Raw genomic sequence first — 22,839 nt, 5'->3', positions numbered from 1 at the left:
GTGCACAGCAGCAGCCACCTTCAGTCTGCTGCTGGACAGCCAGCAGCAGCAGCAGCAGGAGAGGTATGTAATCAGGAGCCCTCCTGCTAAGGGTAGACAGCTGCTCGTTCCACCCCACCCCCCGCCTTAATTGGTTCTCCTCCCTTCCAACGGTGTTGAGGCGGGTGGGAACAGCAGGGGGTGAAGGTGCTGTGTTTAAAGAGGTGGAGTTATGCAGATCTAAAACGCGTGGATTGCAGCAGCAGCAAGCCGAAAAGTGCAGGCATGTAAGGGATCTAGAGGTTGACAACATGTCTTCTTAACGGGAGTCCAGGAGCTCATCTCCACAAATGGACTTTTCAGGATCCTTGGGTGGCTCCGTAGTTTGAAACCAATTCTGGTTATCGCTTCTCGGCCTTTTGGCTAAGATCAAGTGTAGTATCTGTTCTTATCAGTTTAATATCTGATACGTCCCCTATCTGGGGACCATATATTAAATGGATTTTTAGAACAGGGAGATGGAAAAAGAGCTTGCTCTGTCCACTCCACGCATTGACCTGGTATTGCAGTATCTCCAGGACCGGTGCACCCCTTCTTTAATGCAGTTTCTAAAATCAGAAAGAATTGAATTCAATGTTTTTTGTTCATTTTGCTTGTTTGTCGGATTTTGGGATGGACTCTTTGGCTTTGCTTTTCTTCTCCTCATTGGATTTTTCATGTTCAAAGTTGCAGAAGCCAGATTACAAGCTCATTTTGGTTCAACTTCAGCAACTGTGCATTGCATTGCCATGTAATGTGATGCAATGCTATCTTTCTAGCTCTCCCTTTTTACTTCCTTTTGGATAAACAGACATATTAGGCAAGCATTTTGGAGCTTTCACCTAAATAACTACAGGTGGTGAGATAAGCTGCACAATATAATTGACCTTTCAGTATATTGTTGCACACACACCATCTATTTAGCAAATACCCTTGTTATCAACAGCAGCCTTTTAAACTCACCTGAGCTAACAGGTATGTGCGCTGGTTACTCTGCTGCGCTTAAAATTTCTTTTTTGGTTTGCTACAATGCCTTTTCTGAAACGTTGTCTCCTTCTGCTGGAACACTGACTTCTTTCATTTAATGCCTGCAGACTATAAAAGAGAACCCAACCCAAAAAGTTTGGTTGATTAGTCTGTGGCATTCTGTTAAACTGTTGCTTATGGCGGTCTCTGTGAGCTTCTCAGCGACATTCAGCCAGCCAGGTATCCTGCCTGCAGTAGATGGAATGTGGCAATGGAACGCTGGCTGCGCGTGTCATAATAGGCTCTGAGCCTTTATATACCTGTGCACAGCAGCAGCCACCTTCAGTCTGCTGCTGGACAGCCAGCAGCAGCAGCAGCAGGAGAGGTATGTAATCAGGAGCCCTCCTGCTAAGGGTAGACAGCTGCTCGTTCCACCCCACCCCCCGCCTTAATTGGTTCTCCTCCCTTCCAACGGTGTTGAGGCGGGTGGGAACAGCAGGGGGTGAAGGTGCTGTGTTTAAAGAGGTGGAGTTATGCAGATCTAAAACGCGTGGATTGCAGCAGCAGCAAGCCGAAAAGTGCAGGCATGTAAGGGATCTAGAGGTTGACAACATGTCTTCTTAACGGGAGTCCAGGAGCTCATCTCCACAAATGGACTTTTCAGGATCCTTGGGTGGCTCCGTAGTTTGAAACCAATTCTGGTTATCGCTTCTCGGCCTTTTGGCTAAGATCAAGTGTAGTATCTGTTCTTATCAGTTTAATATCTGATACGTCCCCTATCTGGGGACCATATATTAAATGGATTTTTAGAACAGGGAGATGGAAAAAGAGCTTGCTCTGTCCACTCCACGCATTGACCTGGTATTGCAGTATCTCCAGGACCGGTGCACCCCTTCTTTAATGCAGTTTCTAAAATCAGAAAGAATTGAATTCAATGTTTTTTGTTCATTTTGCTTGTTTGTCGGATTTTGGGATGGACTCTTTGGCTTTGCTTTTCTTCTCCTCATTGGATTTTTCATGTTCAAAGTTGCAGAAGCCAGATTACAAGCTCATTTTGGTTCAACTTCAGCAACTGTGCATTGCATTGCCATGTAATGTGATGCAATGCTATCTTTCTAGCTCTCCCTTTTTACTTCCTTTTGGATAAACAGACATATTAGGCAAGCATTTTGGAGCTTTCACCTAAATAACTACAGGTGGTGAGATAAGCTGCACAATATAATTGACCTTTCAGTATATTGTTGCACACACACCATCTATTTAGCAAATGCCCTTGTTATCAACAGCAGCCTTTTAAACTCACCTGAGCTAACAGGTATGTGCGCTGGTTACTCTGCTGCGCTTAAAATTTCTTTTTTGGTTTGCTACAATGCCTTTTCTGAAACGTTGTCTCCTTCTGCTGGAACACTGACTTCTTTCATTTAATGCCTGCAGACTATAAAAGAGAACCCAACCCAAAAAGTTTGGTTGATTAGTCTGTGGCATTCTGTTAAACTGTTGCTTATGGCGGTCTCTGTGAGCTTCTCAGCGACATTCAGCCAGCCAGGTATCCTGCCTGCAGTAGATGGAATGTGGCAATGGAACGCTGGCTGCGCGTGTCATAATAGGCTCTGAGCCTTTATATACCTGTGCACAGCAGCAGCCACCTTCAGTCTGCTGCTGGACAGCCAGCAGCAGCAGCAGCAGGAGAGGTATGTAATCAGGAGCCCTCCTGCTAAGGGTAGACAGCTGCTCGTTCCACCCCACCCCCCGCCTTAATTGGTTCTCCTCCCTTCCAACGGTGTTGAGGCGGGTGGGAACAGCAGGGGGTGAAGGTGCTGTGTTTAAAGAGGTGGAGTTATGCAGATCTAAAACGCGTGGATTGCAGCAGCAGCAAGCCGAAAAGTGCAGGCATGTAAGGGATCTAGAGGTTGACAACATGTCTTCTTAACGGGAGTCCAGGAGCTCATCTCCACAAATGGACTTTTCAGGATCCTTGGGTGGCTCCGTAGTTTGAAACCAATTCTGGTTATCGCTTCTCGGCCTTTTGGCTAAGATCAAGTGTAGTATCTGTTCTTATCAGTTTAATATCTGATACGTCCCCTATCTGGGGACCATATATTAAATGGATTTTTAGAACAGGGAGATGGAAAAAGAGCTTGCTCTGTCCACTCCACGCATTGACCTGGTATTGCAGTATCTCCAGGACCGGTGCACCCCTTCTTTAATGCAGTTTCTAAAATCAGAAAGAATTGAATTCAATGTTTTTTGTTCATTTTGCTTGTTTGTCGGATTTTGGGATGGACTCTTTGGCTTTGCTTTTCTTCTCCTCATTGGATTTTTCATGTTCAAAGTTGCAGAAGCCAGATTACAAGCTCATTTTGGTTCAACTTCAGCAACTGTGCATTGCATTGCCATGTAATGTGATGCAATACTATCTTTCTAGCTCTCCCTGTTTACTTCCTTTTGGATAAACAGACATATTAGGCAAGCATTTTGGAGCTTTCACCTAAATAACTACAGGTGGTGAGATAAGCTGCACAATATAATTGACCTTTCAGTATATTGTTGCACACACACCATCTATTTAGCAAATGCCCTTGTTATCAACAGCAGCCTTTTAAACTCACCTGAGCTAACAGGTATGTGCGCTGGTTACTCTGCTGCGCTTAAAATTTCTTTTTTGGTTTGCTACAATGCCTTTTCTGAAACGTTGTCTCCTTCTGCTGGAACACTGACTTCTTTCATTTAATGCCTGCAGACTATAAAAGAGAACCCAACCCAAAAAGTTTGGTTGATTAGTCTGTGGCATTCTGTTAAACTGTTGCTTATGGCGGTCTCTGTGAGCTTCTCAGCGACATTCAGCCAGCCAGGTATCCTGCCTGCAGTAGATGGAATGTGGCAATGGAACGCTGGCTGCGCGTGTCATAATAGGCTCTGAGCCTTTATATACCTGTGCACAGCAGCAGCCACCTTCAGTCTGCTGCTGGACAGCCAGCAGCAGCAGCAGCAGGAGAGGTATGTAATCAGGAGCCCTCCTGCTAAGGGTAGACAGCTGCTCGTTCCACCCCACCCCCCGCCTTAATTGGTTCTCCTCCCTTCCAACGGTGTTGAGGCGGGTGGGAACAGCAGGGGGTGAAGGTGCTGTGTTTAAAGAGGTGGAGTTATGCAGATCTAAAACGCGTGGATTGCAGCAGCAGCAAGCCGAAAAGTGCAGGCATGTAAGGGATCTAGAGGTTGACAACATGTCTTCTTAACGGGAGTCCAGGAGCTCATCTCCACAAATGGACTTTTCAGGATCCTTGGGTGGCTCCGTAGTTTGAAACCAATTCTGGTTATCGCTTCTCGGCCTTTTGGCTAAGATCAAGTGTAGTATCTGTTCTTATCAGTTTAATATCTGATACGTCCCCTATCTGGGGACCATATATTAAATGGATTTTTAGAACAGGGAGATGGAAAAAGAGCTTGCTCTGTCCACTCCACGCATTGACCTGGTATTGCAGTATCTCCAGGACCGGTGCACCCCTTCTTTAATGCAGTTTCTAAAATCAGAAAGAATTGAATTCAATGTTTTTTGTTCATTTTGCTTGTTTGTCGGATTTTGGGATGGACTCTTTGGCTTTGCTTTTCTTCTCCTCATTGGATTTTTCATGTTCAAAGTTGCAGAAGCCAGATTACAAGCTCATTTTGGTTCAACTTCAGCAACTGTGCATTGCATTGCCATGTAATGTGATGCAATGCTATCTTTCTAGCTCTCCCTTTTTACTTCCTTTTGGATAAACAGACATATTAGGCAAGCATTTTGGAGCTTTCACCTAAATAACTACAGGTGGTGAGATAAGCTGCACAATATAATTGACCTTTCAGTATATTGTTGCACACACACCATCTATTTAGCAAATGCCCTTGTTATCAACAGCAGCCTTTTAAACTCACCTGAGCTAACAGGTATGTGCGCTGGTTACTCTGCTGCGCTTAAAATTTCTTTTTTGGTTTGCTACAATGCCTTTTCTGAAACGTTGTCTCCTTCTGCTGGAACACTGACTTCTTTCATTTAATGCCTGCAGACTATAAAAGAGAACCCAACCCAAAAAGTTTGGTTGATTAGTCTGTGGCATTCTGTTAAACTGTTGCTTATGGCGGTCTCTGTGAGCTTCTCAGCGACATTCAGCCAGCCAGGTATCCTGCCTGCAGTAGATGGAATGTGGCAATGGAACGCTGGCTGCGCGTGTCATAATAGGCTCTGAGCCTTTATATACCTGTGCACAGCAGCAGCCACCTTCAGTCTGCTGCTGGACAGCCAGCAGCAGCAGCAGCAGGAGAGGTATGTAATCAGGAGCCCTCCTGCTAAGGGTAGACAGCTGCTCGTTCCACCCCACCCCCCGCCTTAATTGGTTCTCCTCCCTTCCAACGGTGTTGAGGCGGGTGGGAACAGCAGGAGGTGAAGGTGCTGTGTTTAAAGAGGTGGAGTTATGCAGATCTAAAACGCGTGGATTGCAGCAGCAGCAAGCCGAAAAGTGCAGGCATGTAAGGGATCTAGAGGTTGACAACATGTCTTCTTAACGGGAGTCCAGGAGCTCATCTCCACAAATGGACTTTTCAGGATCCTTGGGTGGCTCCGTAGTTTGAAACCAATTCTGGTTATCGCTTCTCGGCCTTTTGGCTAAGATCAAGTGTAGTATCTGTTCTTATCAGTTTAATATCTGATACGTCCCCTATCTGGGGACCATATATTAAATGGATTTTTAGAACAGGGAGATGGAAAAAGAGCTTGCTCTGTCCACTCCACGCATTGACCTGGTATTGCAGTATCTCCAGGACCGGTGCACCCCTTCTTTAATGCAGTTTCTAAAATCAGAAAGAATTGAATTCAATGTTTTTTGTTCATTTTGCTTGTTTGTCGGATTTTGGGATGGACTCTTTGGCTTTGCTTTTCTTCTCCTCATTGGATTTTTCATGTTCAAAGTTGCAGAAGCCAGATTACAAGCTCATTTTGGTTCAACTTCAGCAACTGTGCATTGCATTGCCATGTAATGTGATGCAATGCTATCTTTCTAGCTCTCCCTTTTTACTTCCTTTTGGATAAACAGACATATTAGGCAAGCATTTTGGAGCTTTCACCTAAATAACTACAGGTGGTGAGATAAGCTGCACAATATAATTGACCTTTCAGTATATTGTTGCACACACACCATCTATTTAGCAAATGCCCTTGTTATCAACAGCAGCCTTTTAAACTCACCTGAGCTAACAGGTATGTGCGCTGGTTACTCTGCTGCGCTTAAAATTTCTTTTTTGGTTTGCTACAATGCCTTTTCTGAAACGTTGTCTCCTTCTGCTGGAACACTGACTTCTTTCATTTAATGCCTGCAGACTATAAAAGAGAACCCAACCCAAAAAGTTTGGTTGATTAGTCTGTGGCATTCTGTTAAACTGTTGCTTATGGCGGTCTCTGTGAGCTTCTCAGCGACATTCAGCCAGCCAGGTATCCTGCCTGCAGTAGATGGAATGTGGCAATGGAACGCTGGCTGCGCGTGTCATAATAGGCTCTGAGCCTTTATATACCTGTGCACAGCAGCAGCCACCTTCAGTCTGCTGCTGGACAGCCAGCAGCAGCAGCAGCAGGAGAGGTATGTAATCAGGAGCCCTCCTGCTAAGGGTAGACAGCTGCTCGTTCCACCCCACCCCCCGCCTTAATTGGTTCTCCTCCCTTCCAACGGTGTTGAGGCGGGTGGGAACAGCAGGGGGTGAAGGTGCTGTGTTTAAAGAGGTGGAGTTATGCAGATCTAAAACGCGTGGATTGCAGCAGCAGCAAGCCGAAAAGTGCAGGCATGTAAGGGATCTAGAGGTTGACAACATGTCTTCTTAACGGGAGTCCAGGAGCTCATCTCCACAAATGGACTTTTCAGGATCCTTGGGTGGCTCCGTAGTTTGAAACCAATTCTGGTTATCGCTTCTCGGCCTTTTGGCTAAGATCAAGTGTAGTATCTGTTCTTATCAGTTTAATATCTGATACGTCCCCTATCTGGGGACCATATATTAAATGGATTTTTAGAACAGGGAGATGGAAAAAGAGCTTGCTCTGTCCACTCCACGCATTGACCTGGTATTGCAGTATCTCCAGGACCGGTGCACCCCTTCTTTAATGCAGTTTCTAAAATCAGAAAGAATTGAATTCAATGTTTTTTGTTCATTTTGCTTGTTTGTCGGATTTTGGGATGGACTCTTTGGCTTTGCTTTTCTTCTCCTCATTGGATTTTTCATGTTCAAAGTTGCAGAAGCCAGATTACAAGCTCATTTTGGTTCAACTTCAGCAACTGTGCATTGCATTGCCATGTAATGTGATGCAATGCTATCTTTCTAGCTCTCCCTTTTTACTTCCTTTTGGATAAACAGACATATTAGGCAAGCATTTTGGAGCTTTCACCTAAATAACTACAGGTGGTGAGATAAGCTGCACAATATAATTGACCTTTCAGTATATTGTTGCACACACACCATCTATTTAGCAAATGCCCTTGTTATCAACAGCAGCCTTTTAAACTCACCTGAGCTAACAGGTATGTGCGCTGGTTACTCTGCTGCGCTTAAAATTTCTTTTTTGGTTTGCTACAATGCCTTTTCTGAAACGTTGTCTCCTTCTGCTGGAACACTGACTTCTTTCATTTAATGCCTGCAGACTATAAAAGAGAACCCAACCCAAAAAGTTTGGTTGATTAGTCTGTGGCATTCTGTTAAACTGTTGCTTATGGCGGTCTCTGTGAGCTTCTCAGCGACATTCAGCCAGCCAGGTATCCTGCCTGCAGTAGATGGAATGTGGCAATGGAACGCTGGCTGTGCGTGTCATAATAGGCTCTGAGCCTTTATATACCTGTGCACAGCAGCAGCCACCTTCAGTCTGCTGCTGGACAGCCAGCAGCAGCAGCAGCAGGAGAGGTATGTAATCAGGAGCCCTCCTGCTAAGGGTAGACAGCTGCTCGTTCCACCCCACCCCCCGCCTTAATTGGTTCTCCTCCCTTCCAACGGTGTTGAGGCGGGTGGGAACAGCAGGGGGTGAAGGTGCTGTGTTTAAAGAGGTGGAGTTATGCAGATCTAAAACGCGTGGATTGCAGCAGCAGCAAGCCGAAAAGTGCAGGCATGTAAGGGATCTAGAGGTTGACAACATGTCTTCTTAACGGGAGTCCAGGAGCTCATCTCCACAAATGGACTTTTCAGGATCCTTGGGTGGCTCCGTAGTTTGAAACCAATTCTGGTTATCGCTTCTCGGCCTTTTGGCTAAGATCAAGTGTAGTATCTGTTCTTATCAGTTTAATATCTGATACGTCCCCTATCTGGGGACCATATATTAAATGGATTTTTAGAACAGGGAGATGGAAAAAGAGCTTGCTCTGTCCACTCCACGCATTGACCTGGTATTGCAGTATCTCCAGGACCGGTGCACCCCTTCTTTAATGCAGTTTCTAAAATCAGAAAGAATTGAATTCAATGTTTTTTGTTCATTTTGCTTGTTTGTCGGATTTTGGGATGGACTCTTTGGCTTTGCTTTTCTTCTCCTCATTGGATTTTTCATGTTCAAAGTTGCAGAAGCCAGATTACAAGCTCATTTTGGTTCAACTTCAGCAACTGTGCATTGCATTGCCATGTAATGTGATGCAATGCTATCTTTCTAGCTCTCCCTTTTTACTTCCTTTTGGATAAACAGACATATTAGGCAAGCATTTTGGAGCTTTCACCTAAATAACTACAGGTGGTGAGATAAGCTGCACAATATAATTGACCTTTCAGTATATTGTTGCACACACACCATCTATTTAGCAAATGCCCTTGTTATCAACAGCAGCCTTTTAAACTCACCTGAGCTAACAGGTATGTGCGCTGGTTACTCTGCTGCGCTTAAAATTTCTTTTTTGGTTTGCTACAATGCCTTTTCTGAAACGTTGTCTCCTTCTGCTGGAACACTGACTTCTTTCATTTAATGCCTGCAGACTATAAAAGAGAACCCAACCCAAAAAGTTTGGTTGATTAGTCTTTGGCATTCTGTTAAACTGTTGCTTATGGCGGTCTCTGTGAGCTTCTCAGCGACATTCAGCCAGCCAGGTATCCTGCCTGCAGTAGATGGAATGTGGCAATGGAACGCTGGCTGCGCGTGTCATAATAGGCTCTGAGCCTTTATATACCTGTGCACAGCAGCAGCCACCTTCAGTCTGCTGCTGGACAGCCAGCAGCAGCAGCAGCAGGAGAGGTATGTAATCAGGAGCCCTCCTGCTAAGGGTAGACAGCTGCTCGTTCCACCCCACCCCCCGCCTTAATTGGTTCTCCTCCCTTCCAACGGTGTTGAGGCGGGTGGGAACAGCAGGGGGTGAAGGTGCTGTGTTTAAAGAGGTGGAGTTATGCAGATCTAAAACGCGTGGATTGCAGCAGCAGCAAGCCGAAAAGTGCAGGCATGTAAGGGATCTAGAGGTTGACAACATGTCTTCTTAACGGGAGTCCAGGAGCTCATCTCCACAAATGGACTTTTCAGGATCCTTGGGTGGCTCCGTAGTTTGAAACCAATTCTGGTTATCGCTTCTCGGCCTTTTGGCTAAGATCAAGTGTAGTATCTGTTCTTATCAGTTTAATATCTGATACGTCCCCTATCTGGGGACCATATATTAAATGGATTTTTAGAACAGGGAGATGGAAAAAGAGCTTGCTCTGTCCACTCCACGCATTGACCTGGTATTGCAGTATCTCCAGGACCGGTGCACCCCTTCTTTAATGCAGTTTCTAAAATCAGAAAGAATTGAATTCAATGTTTTTTGTTCATTTTGCTTGTTTGTCGGATTTTGGGATGGACTCTTTGGCTTTGCTTTTCTTCTCCTCATTGGATTTTTCATGTTCAAAGTTGCAGAAGCCAGATTACAAGCTCATTTTGGTTCAACTTCAGCAACTGTGCATTGCATTGCCATGTAATGTGATGCAATGCTATCTTTCTAGCTCTCCCTTTTTACTTCCTTTTGGATAAACAGACATATTAGGCAAGCATTTTGGAGCTTTCACCTAAATAACTACAGGTGGTGAGATAAGCTGCACAATATAATTGACCTTTCAGTATATTGTTGCACACACACCATCTATTTAGCAAATGCCCTTGTTATCAACAGCAGCCTTTTAAACTCACCTGAGCTAACAGGTATGTGCACTGGTTACTCTGCTGCGCTTAAAATTTCTTTTTTGGTTTGCTACAATGCCTTTTCTGAAACGTTGTCTCCTTCTGCTGGAACACTGACTTCTTTCATTTAATGCCTGCAGACTATAAAAGAGAACCCAACCCAAAAAGTTTGGTTGATTAGTCTGTGGCATTCTGTTAAACTGTTGCTTATGGCGGTCTCTGTGAGCTTCTCAGCGACATTCAGCCAGCCAGGTATCCTGCCTGCAGTAGATGGAATGTGGCAATGGAACGCTGGCTGCGCGTGTCATAATAGGCTCTGAGCCTTTATATACCTGTGCACAGCAGCAGCCACCTTCAGTCTGCTGCTGGACAGCCAGCAGCAGCAGCAGCAAGAGAGGTATGTAATCAGGAGCCCTCCTGCTAAGGGTAGACAGCTGCTCGTTCCACCCCACCCCCCGCCTTAATTGGTTCTCCTCCCTTCCAACGGTGTTGAGGCGGGTGGGAACAGCAGGGGGTGAAGGTGCTGTGTTTAAAGAGGTGGAGTTATGCAGATCTAAAACGCGTGGATTGCAGCAGCAGCAAGCCGAAAAGTGCAGGCATGTAAGGGATCTAGAGGTTGACAACATGTCTTCTTAACGGGAGTCCAGGAGCTCATCTCCACAAATGGACTTTTCAGGATCCTTGGGTGGCTCCGTAGTTTGAAACCAATTCTGGTTATCGCTTCTCGGCCTTTTGGCTAAGATCAAGTGTAGTATCTGTTCTTATCAGTTTAATATCTGATACGTCCCCTATCTGGGGACCATATATTAAATGGATTTTTAGAACAGGGAGATGGAAAAAGAGCTTGCTCTGTCCACTCCACGCATTGACCTGGTATTGCAGTATCTCCAGGACCGGTGCACCCCTTCTTTAATGCAGTTTCTAAAATCAGAAAGAATTGAATTCAATGTTTTTTGTTCATTTTGCTTGTTTGTCGGATTTTGGGATGGACTCTTTGGCTTTGCTTTTCTTCTCCTCATTGGATTTTTCATGTTCAAAGTTGCAGAAGCCAGATTACAAGCTCATTTTGGTTCAACTTCAGCAACTGTGCATTGCATTGCCATGTAATGTGATGCAATGCTATCTTTCTAGCTCTCCCTTTTTACTTCCTTTTGGATAAACAGACATATTAGGCAAGCATTTTGGAGCTTTCACCTAAATAACTACAGGTGGTGAGATAAGCTGCACAATATAATTGACCTTTCAGTATATTGTTGCACACACACCATCTATTTAGCAAATGCCCTTGTTATCAACAGCAGCCTTTTAAACTCACCTGAGCTAACAGGTATGTGCGCTGGTTACTCTGCTGCGCTTAAAATTTCTTTTTTGGTTTGCTACAATGCCTTTTCTGAAACGTTGTCTCCTTCTGCTGGAACACTGACTTCTTTCATTTAATGCCTGCAGACTATAAAAGAGAACCCAACCCAAAAAGTTTGGTTGATTAGTCTGTGGCATTCTGTTAAGCTGTTGCTTATGGCGGTCTCTGTGAGCTTCTCAGCGACATTCAGCCAGCCAGGTATCCTGCCTGCAGTAGATGGAATGTGGCAATGGAACGCTGGCTGCGCGTGTCATAATAGGCTCTGAGCCTTTATATACCTGTGCACAGCAGCAGCCACCTTCAGTCTGCTGCTGGACAGCCAGCAGCAGAAGCAGCAGGAGAGGTATGTAATCAGGAGCCCTCCTGCTAAGGGTAGACAGCTGCTCGTTCCACCCCACCCCCCGCCTTAATTGGTTCTCCTCCCTTCCAACGGTGTTGAGGCGGGTGGGAACAGCAGGGGGTGAAGGTGCTGTGTTTAAAGAGGTGGAGTTATGCAGATCTAAAACGCGTGGATTGCAGCAGCAGCAAGCCGAAAAGTGCAGGCATGTAAGGGATCTAGAGGTTGACAACATGTCTTCTTAACGGGAGTCCAGGAGCTCATCTCCACAAATGGACTTTTCAGGATCCTTGGGTGGCTCCGTAGTTTGAAACCAATTCTGGTTATCGCTTCTCAGCCTTTTGGCTAAGATCAAGTGTAGTATCTGTTCTTATCAGTTTAATATCTGATACGTCCCCTATCTGGGGACCATATATTAAATGGATTTTTAGAACAGGGAGATGGAAAAAGAGCTTGCTCTGTCCACTCCACGCATTGACCTGGTATTGCAGTATCTCCAGGACCGGTGCACCCCTTCTTTAATGCAGTTTCTAAAATCAGAAAGAATTGAATTCAATGTTTTTTGTTCATTTTGCTTGTTTGTCGGATTTTGGGATGGACTCTTTGGCTTTGCTTTTCTTCTCCTCATTGGATTTTTCATGTTCAAAGTTGCAGAAGCCAGATTACAAGCTCATTTTGGTTCAACTTCAGCAACTGTGCATTGCATTGCCATGTAATGTGATGCAATGCTATCTTTCTAGCTCTCCCTTTTTACTTCCTTTTGGATAAACAGACATATTAGGCAAGCATTTTGGAGCTTTCACCTAAATAACTACAGGTGGTGAGATAAGCTGCACAATATAATTGACCTTTCAGTATATTGTTGCACACACACCATCTATTTAGCAAATGCCCTTGTTATCAACAGCAGCCTTTTAAACTCACCTGAGCTAACAGGTATGTGCGCTGGTTACTCTGCTGCGCTTAAAATTTCTTTTTTGGTTTGCTACAATGCCTTTTCTGAAACGTTGTCTCCTTCTGCTGGAACACTGACTTCTTTCATTTAATGCCTGCAGACTATAAAAGAGAACCCAACCCAAAAAGTTTGGTTGATTAGTCTGTGGCATTCTGTTAAACTGTTGCTTATGGCGGTCTCTGTGAGCTTCTCAGCGACATTCAGCCAGCCAGGTATCCTGCGTGCAGTAGATGGAATGTGGCAATGGAACGCTGGCTGCGCGTGTCATAATAGGCTCTGAGCCTTTATATACCTGTGCACAGCAGCAGCCACCTTCAGTCTGCTGCTGGACAGCCAGCAGCAGCAGCAGCAGGAGAGGTATGTAATCAGGAGCCCTCCTGCTAAGGGTAGACAGCTGCTCGTTCCACCCCACCCCCCGCCTTAATTGGTTCTCCTCCCTTCCAACGGTGTTGAGGCGGGTGGGAACAGCAGGGGGTGAAGGTGCTGTGTTTAAAGAGGTGGAGTTATGCAGATCTAAAACGCGTGGATTGCAGCAGCAGCAAGCCGAAAAGTGCAGGCATGTAAGGGATCTAGAGGTTGACAACATGTCTTCTTAACGGGAGTCCAGGAGCTCATCTCCACAAATGGACTTTTCAGGATCCTTGGGTGGCTCCGTAGTTTGAAACCAATTCTGGTTATCGCTTCTCGGCCTTTTGGCTAAGATCAAGTGTAGTATCTGTTCTTATCAGTTTAATATCTGATACGTCCCCTATCTGGGGACCATATATTAAATGGATTTTTAGAACAGGGAGATGGAAAAAGAGCTTGCTCTGTCCACTCCACGCATTGACCTGGTATTGCAGTATCTCCAGGACCGGTGCACCCCTTCTTTAATGCAGTTTCTAAAATCAGAAAGAATTGAATTCAATGTTTTTCGTTCATTTTGCTTGTTTGTCGGATTTTGGGATGGACTCTTTGGCTTTGCTTTTCTTCTCCTCATTGGATTTTTCATGTTCAAAGTTGCAGAAGCCAGATTACAAGCTCATTTTGGTTCAACTTCAGCAACTGTGCATTGCATTGCCATGTAATGTGATGCAATGCTATCTTTCTAGCTCTCCCTTTTTACTTCCTTTTGGATAAACAGACATATTAGGCAAGCATTTTGGAGCTTTCACCTAAATAACTACAGGTGGTGAGATAAGCTGCACAATATAATTGACCTTTCACTATATTGTTGCACACACACCATCTATTTAGCAAATGCCCTTGTTATCAACAGCAGCCTTTTAAACTCACCTGAGCTAACAGGTATGTGCGCTGGTTACTCTGCTGCGCTTAAAATTTCTTTTTTGGTTTGCTACAATGCCTTTTCTGAAACGTTGTCTCCTTCTGCTGGAACACTGACTTCTTTCATTTAATGCCTGCAGACTATAAAAGAGAACCCAACCCAAAAAGTTTGGTTGATTAGTCTGTGGCATTCTGTTAAACTGTTGCTTATGGCGGTCTCTGTGAGCTTCTCAGCGACATTCAGCCAGCCAGGTATCCTGCCTGCAGTAGATGGAATGTGGCAATGGAACGCTGGCTGCGCGTGTCATAATAGGCTCTGAGCCTTTATATACCTGTGCACAGCAGCAGCCACCTTCAGTCTGCTGCTGGACAGCCAGCAGCAGCAGCAGCAGGAGAGGTATGTAATCAGGAGCCCTCCTGCTAAGGGTAGACAGCTGCTCGTTCCACCCCACCCCCCGCCTTAATTGGTTCTCCTCCCTTCCAACGGTGTTGAGGCGGGTGGGAACAGCAGGGGGTGAAGGTGCTGTGTTTAAAGAGGTGGAGTTATGCAGATCTAAAACGCGTGGATTGCAGCAGCAGCAAGCCGAAAAGTGCAGGCATGTAAGGGATCTAGAGGTTGACAACATGTCTTCTTAACGGGAGTCCAGGAGCTCATCTCCACAAATGGACTTTTCAGGATCCTTGGGTGGCTCCGTAGTTTGAAACCAATTCTGGTTATCGCTTCTCGGCCTTTTGGCTAAGATCAAGTGTAGTATCTGTTCTTATCAGTTTAATATCTGATACGTCCCCTATCTGGGGACCATATATTAAATGGATTTTTAGAACAGGGAGATGGAAAAAGAGCTTGCTCTGTCCACTCCACGCATTGACCTGGTATTGCAGTATCTCCAGGACCGGTGCACCCCTTCTTTAATGCAGTTTCTAAAATCAGAAAGAATTGAATTCAATGTTTTTTGTTCATTTTGCTTGTTTGTCGGATTTTGGGATGGACTCTTTGGCTTTGCTTTTCTTCTCCTCATTGGATTTTTCATGTTCAAAGTTGCAGAAGCCAGATTACAAGCTCATTTTGGTTCAACTTCAGCAACTGTGCATTGCATTGCCATGTAATGTGATGCAATGCTATCTTTCTAGCTCTCCCTTTTTACTTCCTTTTGGATAAACAGACATATTAGGCAAGCATTTTGGAGCTTTCACCTAAATAACTACAGGTGGTGAGATAAGCTGCACAATATAATTGACCTTTCAGTATATTGTTGCACACACACCATCTATTTAGCAAATGCCCTTGTTATCAACAGCAGCCTTTTAAACTCACCTGAGCTAACAGGTATGTGCGCTGGTTACTCTGCTGCGCTTAAAATTTCTTTTTTGGTTTGCTACAATGCCTTTTCTGAAACGTTGTCTCCTTCTGCTGGAACACTGACTTCTTTCATTTAATGCCTGCAGACTATAAAAGAGAACCCAACCCAAAAAGTTTGGTTGATTAGTCTGTGGCATTCTGTTAAGCTGTTGCTTATGGCGGTCTCTGTGAGCTTCTCAGCGACATTCAGCCAGCCAGGTATCCTGCCTGCAGTAGATGGAATGTGGCAATGGAACGCTGGCTGCGCGTGTCATAATAGGCTCTGAGCCTTTATATACCTGTGCACAGCAGCAGCCACCTTCAGTCTGCTGCTGGACAGCCAGCAGCAGAAGCAGCAGGAGAGGTATGTAATCAGGAGCCCTCCTGCTAAGGGTAGACAGCTGCTCGTTCCACCCCACCCCCCGCCTTAATTGGTTCTCCTCCCTTCCAACGGTGTTGAGGCGGGTGGGAACAGCAGGGGGTGAAGGTGCTGTGTTTAAAGAGGTGGAGTTATGCAGATCTAAAACGCGTGGATTGCAGCAGCAGCAAGCCGAAAAGTGCAGGCATGTAAGGGATCTAGAGGTTGACAACATGTCTTCTTAACGGGAGTCCAGGAGCTCATCTCCACAAATGGACTTTTCAGGATCCTTGGGTGGCTCCGTAGTTTGAAACCAATTCTGGTTATCGCTTCTCAGCCTTTTGGCTAAGATCAAGTGTAGTATCTGTTCTTATCAGTTTAATATCTGATACGTCCCCTATCTGGGGACCATATATTAAATGGATTTTTAGAACAGGGAGATGGAAAAAGAGCTTGCTCTGTCCACTCCACGCATTGACCTGGTATTGCAGTATCTCCAGGACCGGTGCACCCCTTCTTTAATGCAGTTTCTAAAATCAGAAAGAATTGAATTCAATGTTTTTTGTTCATTTTGCTTGTTTGTCGGATTTTGGGATGGACTCTTTGGCTTTGCTTTTCTTCTCCTCATTGGATTTTTCATGTTCAAAGTTGCAGAAGCCAGATTACAAGCTCATTTTGGTTCAACTTCAGCAACTGTGCATTGCATTGCCATGTAATGTGATGCAATGCTATCTTTCTAGCTCTCCCTTTTTACTTCCTTTTGGATAAACAGACATATTAGGCAAGCATTTTGGAGCTTTCACCTAAATAACTACAGGTGGTGAGATAAGCTGCACAATATAATTGACCTTTCAGTATATTGTTGCACACACACCATCTATTTAGCAAATGCCCTTGTTATCAACAGCAGCCTTTTAAACTCACCTGAGCTAACAGGTATGTGCGCTGGTTACTCTGCTGCGCTTAAAATTTCTTTTTTGGTTTGCTACAATGCCTTTTCTGAAACGTTGTCTCCTTCTGCTGGAACACTGACTTCTTTCATTTAATGCCTGCAGACTATAAAAGAGAACCCAACCCAAAAAGTTTGGTTGATTAGTCTGTGGCATTCTGTTAAACTGTTGCTTATGGCGGTCTCTGTGAGCTTCTCAGCGACATTCAGCCAGCCAGGTATCCTGCGTGCAGTAGATGGAATGTGGCAATGGAACGCTGGCTGCGCGTGTCATAATAGGCTCTGAGCCTTTATATACCTGTGCACAGCAGCAGCCACCTTCAGTCTGCTGCTGGACAGCCAGCAGCAGCAGCAGCAGGAGAGGTATGTAATCAGGAGCCCTCCTGCTAAGGGTAGACAGCTGCTCGTTCCACCCCACCCCCCGCCTTAATTGGTTCTCCTCCCTTCCAACGGTGTTGAGGCGGGTGGGAACAGCAGGGGGTGAAGGTGCTGTGTTTAAAGAGGTGGAGTTATGCAGATCTAAAACGCGTGGATTGCAGCAGCAGCAAGCCGAAAAGTGCAGGCATGTAAGGGATCTAGAGGTTGACAACATGTCTTCTTAACGGGAGTCCAGGAGCTCATCTCCACAAATGGACTTTTCAGGATCCTTGGGTGGCTCCGTAGTTTGAAACCAATTCTGGTTATCGCTTCTCGGCCTTTTGGCTAAGATCAAGTGTAGTATCTGTTCTTATCAGTTTAATATCTGATACGTCCCCTATCTGGGGACCATATATTAAATGGATTTTTAGAACAGGGAGATGGAAAAAGAGCTTGCTCTGTCCACTCCACGCATTGACCTCGTATTGCAGTATCTCCAGGACCGGTGCACCCCTTCTTTAATGCAGTTTCTAAAATCAGAAAGAATTGAATTCAATGTTTTTTGTTCATTTTGCTTGTTTGTCGGATTTTGGGATGGACTCTTTGGCTTTGCTTTTCTTCTCCTCATTGGATTTTTCATGTTCAAAGTTGCAGAAGCCAGATTACAAGCTCATTTTGGTTCAACTTCAGCAACTGTGCATTGCATTGCCATGTAATGTGATGCAATGCTATCTTTCTAGCTCTCCCTTTTTACTTCCTTTTGGATAAACAGACATATTAGGCAAGCATTTTGGAGCTTTCACCTAAATAACTACAGGTGGTGAGATAAGCTGCACAATATAATTGACCTTTCAGTATATTGTTGCACACACACCATCTATTTAGCAAATGCCCTTGTTATCAACAGCAGCCTTTTAAACTCACCTGAGCTAACAGGTATGTGCGCTGGTTACTCTGCTGCGCTTAAAATTTCTTTTTTGGTTTGCTACAATGCCTTTTCTGAAACGTTGTCTCCTTCTGCTGGAACACTGACTTCTTTCATTTAATGCCTGCAGACTATAAAAGAGAACCCAACCCAAAAAGTTTGGTTGATTAGTCTGTGGCATTCTGTTAAACTGTTGCTTATGGCAGTCTCTGTGAGCTTCTCAGCGACATTCAGCCAGCCAGGTATCCTGCCTGCAGTAGATGGAATGTGGCAATGGAACGCTGGCTGCGCGTGTCATAATAGGCTCTGAGCCTTTATATACCTGTGCACAGCAGCAGCCACCTTCAGTCTGCTGCTGGACAGCCAGCAGCAGCAGCAGCAGGAGAGGTATGTAATCAGGAGCCCTCCTGCTAAGGGTAGACAGCTGCTCGTTCCACCCCACCCCCCGCCTTAATTGGTTCTCCTCCCTTCCAACGGTGTTGAGGCGGGTGGGAACAGCAGGGGGTGAAGGTGCTGTGTTTAAAGAGGTGGAGTTATGCAGATCTAAAACGCGTGGATTGCAGCAGCAGCAAGCCGAAAAGTGCAGGCATGTAAGGGATCTAGAGGTTGACAACATGTCTTCTTAACGGGAGTCCAGGAGCTCATCTCCACAAATGGACTTTTCAGGATCCTTGGGTGGCTCCGTAGTTTGAAACCAATTCTGGTTATCGCTTCTCGGCCTTTTGGCTAAGATCAAGTGTAGTATCTTTTGAAAAGGCAGTTTTGTCCTTGGGCTGCCCTAGTAAATTGATGCATATTACACACTGGTTTGGTGCACTTGTTAGTACGCCAGGTGGCTCATAGAGTTATCTGATGGAAAACATGGGCCTCCAGGATTGAAGTCACTAGGCTGGGTAAGTGTGAGGGCTTTGGAGCAATGTGCCCCAGGAGTAGGCGCCCTGGTGGGAGTCCAAGCTTACTGGGACTGGGAACCCCAGAAAGACTTGGCTTCGTAGCACGCCGCACCTTTGCCAATCATACTTTCTGAGCAACCCCCCCTATTCCTGGCATCCGGGCTAGGAAGGGGAATTTTTATAAACCCGGTCGGAGGTCCGGTCAGCTTTGGGCTGAGAAACCAACACAGGCTCCAGCTCCACTAGGGTGGCAGCCTAGATGGAAGCTGGGAGCAAGAAAACGGCTCTTCTCCGGCTTCGGCTAGGGAGAGCATCGGAGATCCCTGACCCTCGCTGTGGCCTTCTGGCTCGGAGGGATGGGGATGGTTTATTGGGGACCCTCTCCTCCGGGAAGGGTCCACATGAATCCTCGCCTCGTGCGCTGTTTTGGTGTGACTTCGGTCACATTTTTCAGTGCCTTGGATGCAGCTTCAATCAAAAAAAAATCTGTTCTTATCAGTTTAATATCTGATACGTCCCCTATCTGGGGACCATATATTAAATGGATTTTTAGAACAGGGAGATGGAAAAAGAGCTTGCTCTGTCCACTCCACGCATTGACCTGGTATTGCAGTATCTCCAGGACCGGTGCACCCCTTCTTTAATGCAGTTTCTAAAATCAGAAAGAATTGAATTCAATGTTTTTTGTTCATTTTGCTTGTTTGTCGGATTTTGGGATGGACTCTTTGGCTTTGCTTTTCTTCTCCTCATTGGATTTTTCATGTTCAAAGTTGCAGAAGCCAGATTACAAGCTCATTTTGGTTCAACTTCAGCAACTGTGCATTGCATTGCCATGTAATGTGATGCAATGCTATCTTTCTAGCTCTCCCTTTTTACTTCCTTTTGGATAAACAGACATATTAGGCAAGCATTTTGGAGCTTTCACCTAAATAACTACAGGTGGTGAGATAAGCTGCACAATATAATTGACCTTTCAGTATATTGTTGCACACACACCATCTATTTAGCAAATGCCCTTGTTATCAACAGCAGCCTTTTAAACTCACCTGAGCTAACAGGTATGTGCGCTGGTTACTCTGCTGCGCTTAAAATTTCTTTTTTGGTTTGCTACAATGCCTTTTCTGAAACGTTGTCTCCTTCTGCTGGAACACTGACTTCTTTCATTTAATGCCTGCAGACTATAAAAGAGAACCCAACCCAAAAAGTTTGGTTGATTAGTCTGTGGCATTCTGTTAAACTGTTGCTTATGGCGGTCTTGGTGAGCTTCTCAGCGACATTCAGCCAGCCAGGTATCCTGCCTGCAGTAGATGGAATGTGGCAATGGAACGCTGGCTGCGCGTGTCATAATAGGCTCTGAGCCTTTATATACCTGTGCACAGCAGCAGCCACCTTCAGTCTGCTGCTGGACAGCCAGCAGCAGCAGCAGCAGGAGAGGTATGTAATCAGGAGCCCTCCTGCTAAGGGTAGACAGCTGCTCGTTCCACCCCACCCCCCGCCTTAATTGGTTCTCCTCCCTTCCAACAGTGTTGAGGCGGGTGGGAACAGCAGGGGGTGAAGGTGCTGTGTTTAAAGAGGTGGAGTTATGCAGATCTAAAACGCGTGGATTGCAGCAGCAGCAAGCCGAAAAGTGCAGGCATGTAAGGGATCTAGAGGTTGACAACATGTCTTCTTAACGGGAGTCCAGGAGCTCATCTCCACAAATGGACTTTTCAGGATCCTTGGGTGGCTCCGTAGTTTGAAACCAATTCTGGTTATCGCTTCTCGGCCTTTTGGCTAAGATCAAGTGTAGTATCTGTTCTTATCAGTTTAATATCTGATACGTCCCCTATCTGGGGACCATATATTAAATGGATTTTTAGAACAGGGAGATGGAAAAAGAGCTTGCTCTGTCCACTCCACGCATTGACCTGGTATTGCAGTATCTCCAGGACCGGTGCACCCCTTCTTTAATGCAGTTTCTAAAATCAGAAAGAATTGAATTCAATGTTTTTTGTTCATTTTGCTTGTTTGTCGGATTTTGGGATGGACTCTTTGGCTTTGCTTTTCTTCTCCTCATTGGATTTTTCATGTTCAAAGTTGCAGAAGCCAGATTACAAGCTCATTTTGGTTCAACTTCAGCAACTGTGCATTGCATTGCCATGTAATGTGATGCAATGCTATCTTTCTAGCTCTCCCTTTTTACTTCCTTTTGGATAAACAGACATATTAGGCAAGCATTTTGGAGCTTTCACCTAAATAACTACAGGTGGTGAGATAAGCTGCACAATATAATTGACCTTTCAGTATATTGTTGCACACACACCATCTATTTAGCAAATGCCCTTGTTATCAACAGCAGCCTTTTAAACTCACCTGAGCTAACAGGTATGTGCGCTGGTTACTCTGCTGCGCTTAAAATTTCTTTTTTGGTTTGCTACAATGCCTTTTCTGAAACGTTGTCTCCTTCTGCTGGAACACTGACTTCTTTCATTTAATGCCTGCAGACTATAAAAGAGAACCCAACCCAAAAAGTTTGGTTGATTAGTCTGTGGCATTCTGTTAAACTGTTGCTTATGGCGGTCTCTGTGAGCTTCTCAGCGACATTCAGCCAGCCAGGTATCCTGCCTGCAGTAGATGGAATGTGGCAATGGAACGCTGGCTGCGCGTGTCATAATAGGCTCTGAGCCTTTATATACCTGTGCACAGCAGCAGCCACCTTCAGTCTGCTGCTGGACAGCCAGCAGCAGCAGCAGGAGAGGTATGTAATCAGGAGCCCTCCTGCTAAGGGTAGACAGCTGCTCGTTCCACCCCACCCCCCGCCTTAATTGGTTCTCCTCCCTTCCAACGGTGTTGAGGCGGGTGGGAACAGCAGGGGGTGAAGGTGCTGTGTTTAAAGAGGTGGAGTTATGCAGATCTAAAACGCGTGGATTGCAGCAGCAGCAAGCCGAAAAGTGCAGGCATGTAAGGGATCTAGAGGTTGACAACATGTCTTCTTAACGGGAGTCCAGGAGCTCATCTCCACAAATGGACTTTTCAGGATCCTTGGGTGGCTCCGTAGTTTGAAACCAATTCTGGTTATCGCTTCTCGGCCTTTTGGCTAAGATCAAGTGTAGTATCTGTTCTTATCAGTTTAATATCTGATACGTCCCCTATCTGGGGACCATATATTAAATGGATTTTTAGAACAGGGAGATGGAAAAAGAGCTTGCTCTGTCCACTCCACGCATTGACCTGGTATTGCAGTATCTCCAGGACCGGTGCACCCCTTCTTTAATGCAGTTTCTAAAATCAGAAAGAATTGAATTCAATGTTTTTTGTTCATTTTGCTTGTTTGTCGGATTTTGGGATGGACTCTTTGGCTTTGCTTTTCTTCTCCTCATTGGATTTTTCATGTTCAAAGTTGCAGAAGCCAGATTACAAGCTCATTTTGGTTCAACTTCAGCAACTGTGCATTGCATTGCCATGTAATGTGATGCAATGCTATCTTTCTAGCTCTCCCTTTTTACTTCCTTTTGGATAAACAGACATATTAGGCAAGCATTTTGGAGCTTTCACCTAAATAACTACAGGTGGTGAGATAAGCTGCACAATATAATTGACCTTTCAGTATATTGTTGCACACACACCATCTATTTAGCAAATGCCCTTGTTATCAACAGCAGCCTTTTAAACTCACCTGAGCTAACAGGTATGTGCGCTGGTTACTCTGCTGCGCTTAAAATTTCTTTTTTGGTTTGCTACAATGCCTTTTCTGAAACGTTGTCTCCTTCTGCTGGAACACTGACTTCTTTCATTTAATGCCTGCAGACTATAAAAGAGAACCCAACCCAAAAAGTTTGGTTGATTAGTCTGTGGCATTCTGTAAAACTGTTGCTTATGGCGGTCTCTGTGAGCTTCTCAGCGACATTCAGCCAGCCAGGTATCCTGCCTGCAGTAGATGGAATGTGGCAATGGAACGCTGGCTGCGCGTGTCATAATAGGCTCTGAGCCTTTATATACCTGTGCAC

The 22,839-nt window shown here is 45.2% G+C and overlaps 17 non-coding genes and 1 pseudogene across 17 annotated transcripts; all 18 read left to right on the top strand.

Annotated features, from left to right (window-relative positions):
• Window positions 1-382: 382 nt before the first annotated feature.
• LOC141204905 (U2 spliceosomal RNA) lies at window positions 383-573 on the top strand. The gene has a single exon (XR_012275754.1). It is a non-coding gene; the product is annotated as a U2 spliceosomal RNA (small nuclear RNA).
• Window positions 574-1,688: 1,115 nt separating this feature from the next.
• Window positions 1,689-1,879, top strand: LOC141204893 (U2 spliceosomal RNA). The gene has a single exon (XR_012275743.1). It is a non-coding gene; the product is annotated as a U2 spliceosomal RNA (small nuclear RNA).
• Window positions 1,880-2,994: 1,115 nt separating this feature from the next.
• On the top strand, window positions 2,995-3,185 carry LOC141204882 (U2 spliceosomal RNA). The gene has a single exon (XR_012275732.1). It is a non-coding gene; the product is annotated as a U2 spliceosomal RNA (small nuclear RNA).
• A 1,115-nt stretch (window positions 3,186-4,300) lies between these two features.
• LOC141204870 (U2 spliceosomal RNA) lies at window positions 4,301-4,491 on the top strand. Its single transcript, XR_012275720.1, has one exon. It is a non-coding gene; the product is annotated as a U2 spliceosomal RNA (small nuclear RNA).
• Window positions 4,492-5,606: 1,115 nt separating this feature from the next.
• On the top strand, window positions 5,607-5,797 carry LOC141204859 (U2 spliceosomal RNA). Its single transcript, XR_012275709.1, has one exon. It is a non-coding gene; the product is annotated as a U2 spliceosomal RNA (small nuclear RNA).
• Window positions 5,798-6,912: 1,115 nt separating this feature from the next.
• LOC141204847 (U2 spliceosomal RNA) lies at window positions 6,913-7,103 on the top strand. The gene has a single exon (XR_012275698.1). It is a non-coding gene; the product is annotated as a U2 spliceosomal RNA (small nuclear RNA).
• Window positions 7,104-8,218: 1,115 nt separating this feature from the next.
• LOC141204836 (U2 spliceosomal RNA) lies at window positions 8,219-8,409 on the top strand. Its single transcript, XR_012275687.1, has one exon. It is a non-coding gene; the product is annotated as a U2 spliceosomal RNA (small nuclear RNA).
• Window positions 8,410-9,524: 1,115 nt separating this feature from the next.
• Window positions 9,525-9,715, top strand: LOC141204824 (U2 spliceosomal RNA). The gene has a single exon (XR_012275676.1). It is a non-coding gene; the product is annotated as a U2 spliceosomal RNA (small nuclear RNA).
• Window positions 9,716-10,830: 1,115 nt separating this feature from the next.
• Window positions 10,831-11,021, top strand: LOC141204812 (U2 spliceosomal RNA). Its single transcript, XR_012275665.1, has one exon. It is a non-coding gene; the product is annotated as a U2 spliceosomal RNA (small nuclear RNA).
• A 1,115-nt stretch (window positions 11,022-12,136) lies between these two features.
• Window positions 12,137-12,327, top strand: LOC141204087 (U2 spliceosomal RNA). The gene has a single exon (XR_012275059.1). It is a non-coding gene; the product is annotated as a U2 spliceosomal RNA (small nuclear RNA).
• A 1,115-nt stretch (window positions 12,328-13,442) lies between these two features.
• LOC141204801 (U2 spliceosomal RNA) lies at window positions 13,443-13,633 on the top strand. Its single transcript, XR_012275654.1, has one exon. It is a non-coding gene; the product is annotated as a U2 spliceosomal RNA (small nuclear RNA).
• Window positions 13,634-14,748: 1,115 nt separating this feature from the next.
• Window positions 14,749-14,939, top strand: LOC141204789 (U2 spliceosomal RNA). The gene has a single exon (XR_012275643.1). It is a non-coding gene; the product is annotated as a U2 spliceosomal RNA (small nuclear RNA).
• Window positions 14,940-16,054: 1,115 nt separating this feature from the next.
• On the top strand, window positions 16,055-16,245 carry LOC141204086 (U2 spliceosomal RNA). The gene has a single exon (XR_012275058.1). It is a non-coding gene; the product is annotated as a U2 spliceosomal RNA (small nuclear RNA).
• A 1,115-nt stretch (window positions 16,246-17,360) lies between these two features.
• Window positions 17,361-17,551, top strand: LOC141204199 (U2 spliceosomal RNA). Its single transcript, XR_012275168.1, has one exon. It is a non-coding gene; the product is annotated as a U2 spliceosomal RNA (small nuclear RNA).
• A 1,115-nt stretch (window positions 17,552-18,666) lies between these two features.
• Window positions 18,667-18,782, top strand: LOC141204419 (U2 spliceosomal RNA; annotated as a pseudogene).
• Window positions 18,783-19,306: 524 nt separating this feature from the next.
• Window positions 19,307-19,491, top strand: LOC141204234 (U2 spliceosomal RNA). The gene has a single exon (XR_012275201.1). It is a non-coding gene; the product is annotated as a U2 spliceosomal RNA (small nuclear RNA).
• A 1,115-nt stretch (window positions 19,492-20,606) lies between these two features.
• Window positions 20,607-20,797, top strand: LOC141204778 (U2 spliceosomal RNA). The gene has a single exon (XR_012275632.1). It is a non-coding gene; the product is annotated as a U2 spliceosomal RNA (small nuclear RNA).
• Window positions 20,798-21,909: 1,112 nt separating this feature from the next.
• LOC141204765 (U2 spliceosomal RNA) lies at window positions 21,910-22,100 on the top strand. Its single transcript, XR_012275621.1, has one exon. It is a non-coding gene; the product is annotated as a U2 spliceosomal RNA (small nuclear RNA).
• The last annotated feature ends 739 nt before the right edge of the window (window positions 22,101-22,839 follow it).

Source organism: Phyllobates terribilis, unplaced genomic scaffold (assembly GCF_046119375.1).
Source record: "Phyllobates terribilis strain yellow unplaced genomic scaffold, ASM4611937v1 Scaffold_134__1_contigs__length_4944459, whole genome shotgun sequence".
NCBI classification, from domain to species: Eukaryota; Metazoa; Chordata; class Amphibia; order Anura; family Dendrobatidae; genus Phyllobates; species Phyllobates terribilis.
This window is presented reverse-complemented; position numbering and strand designations above follow the sequence as displayed.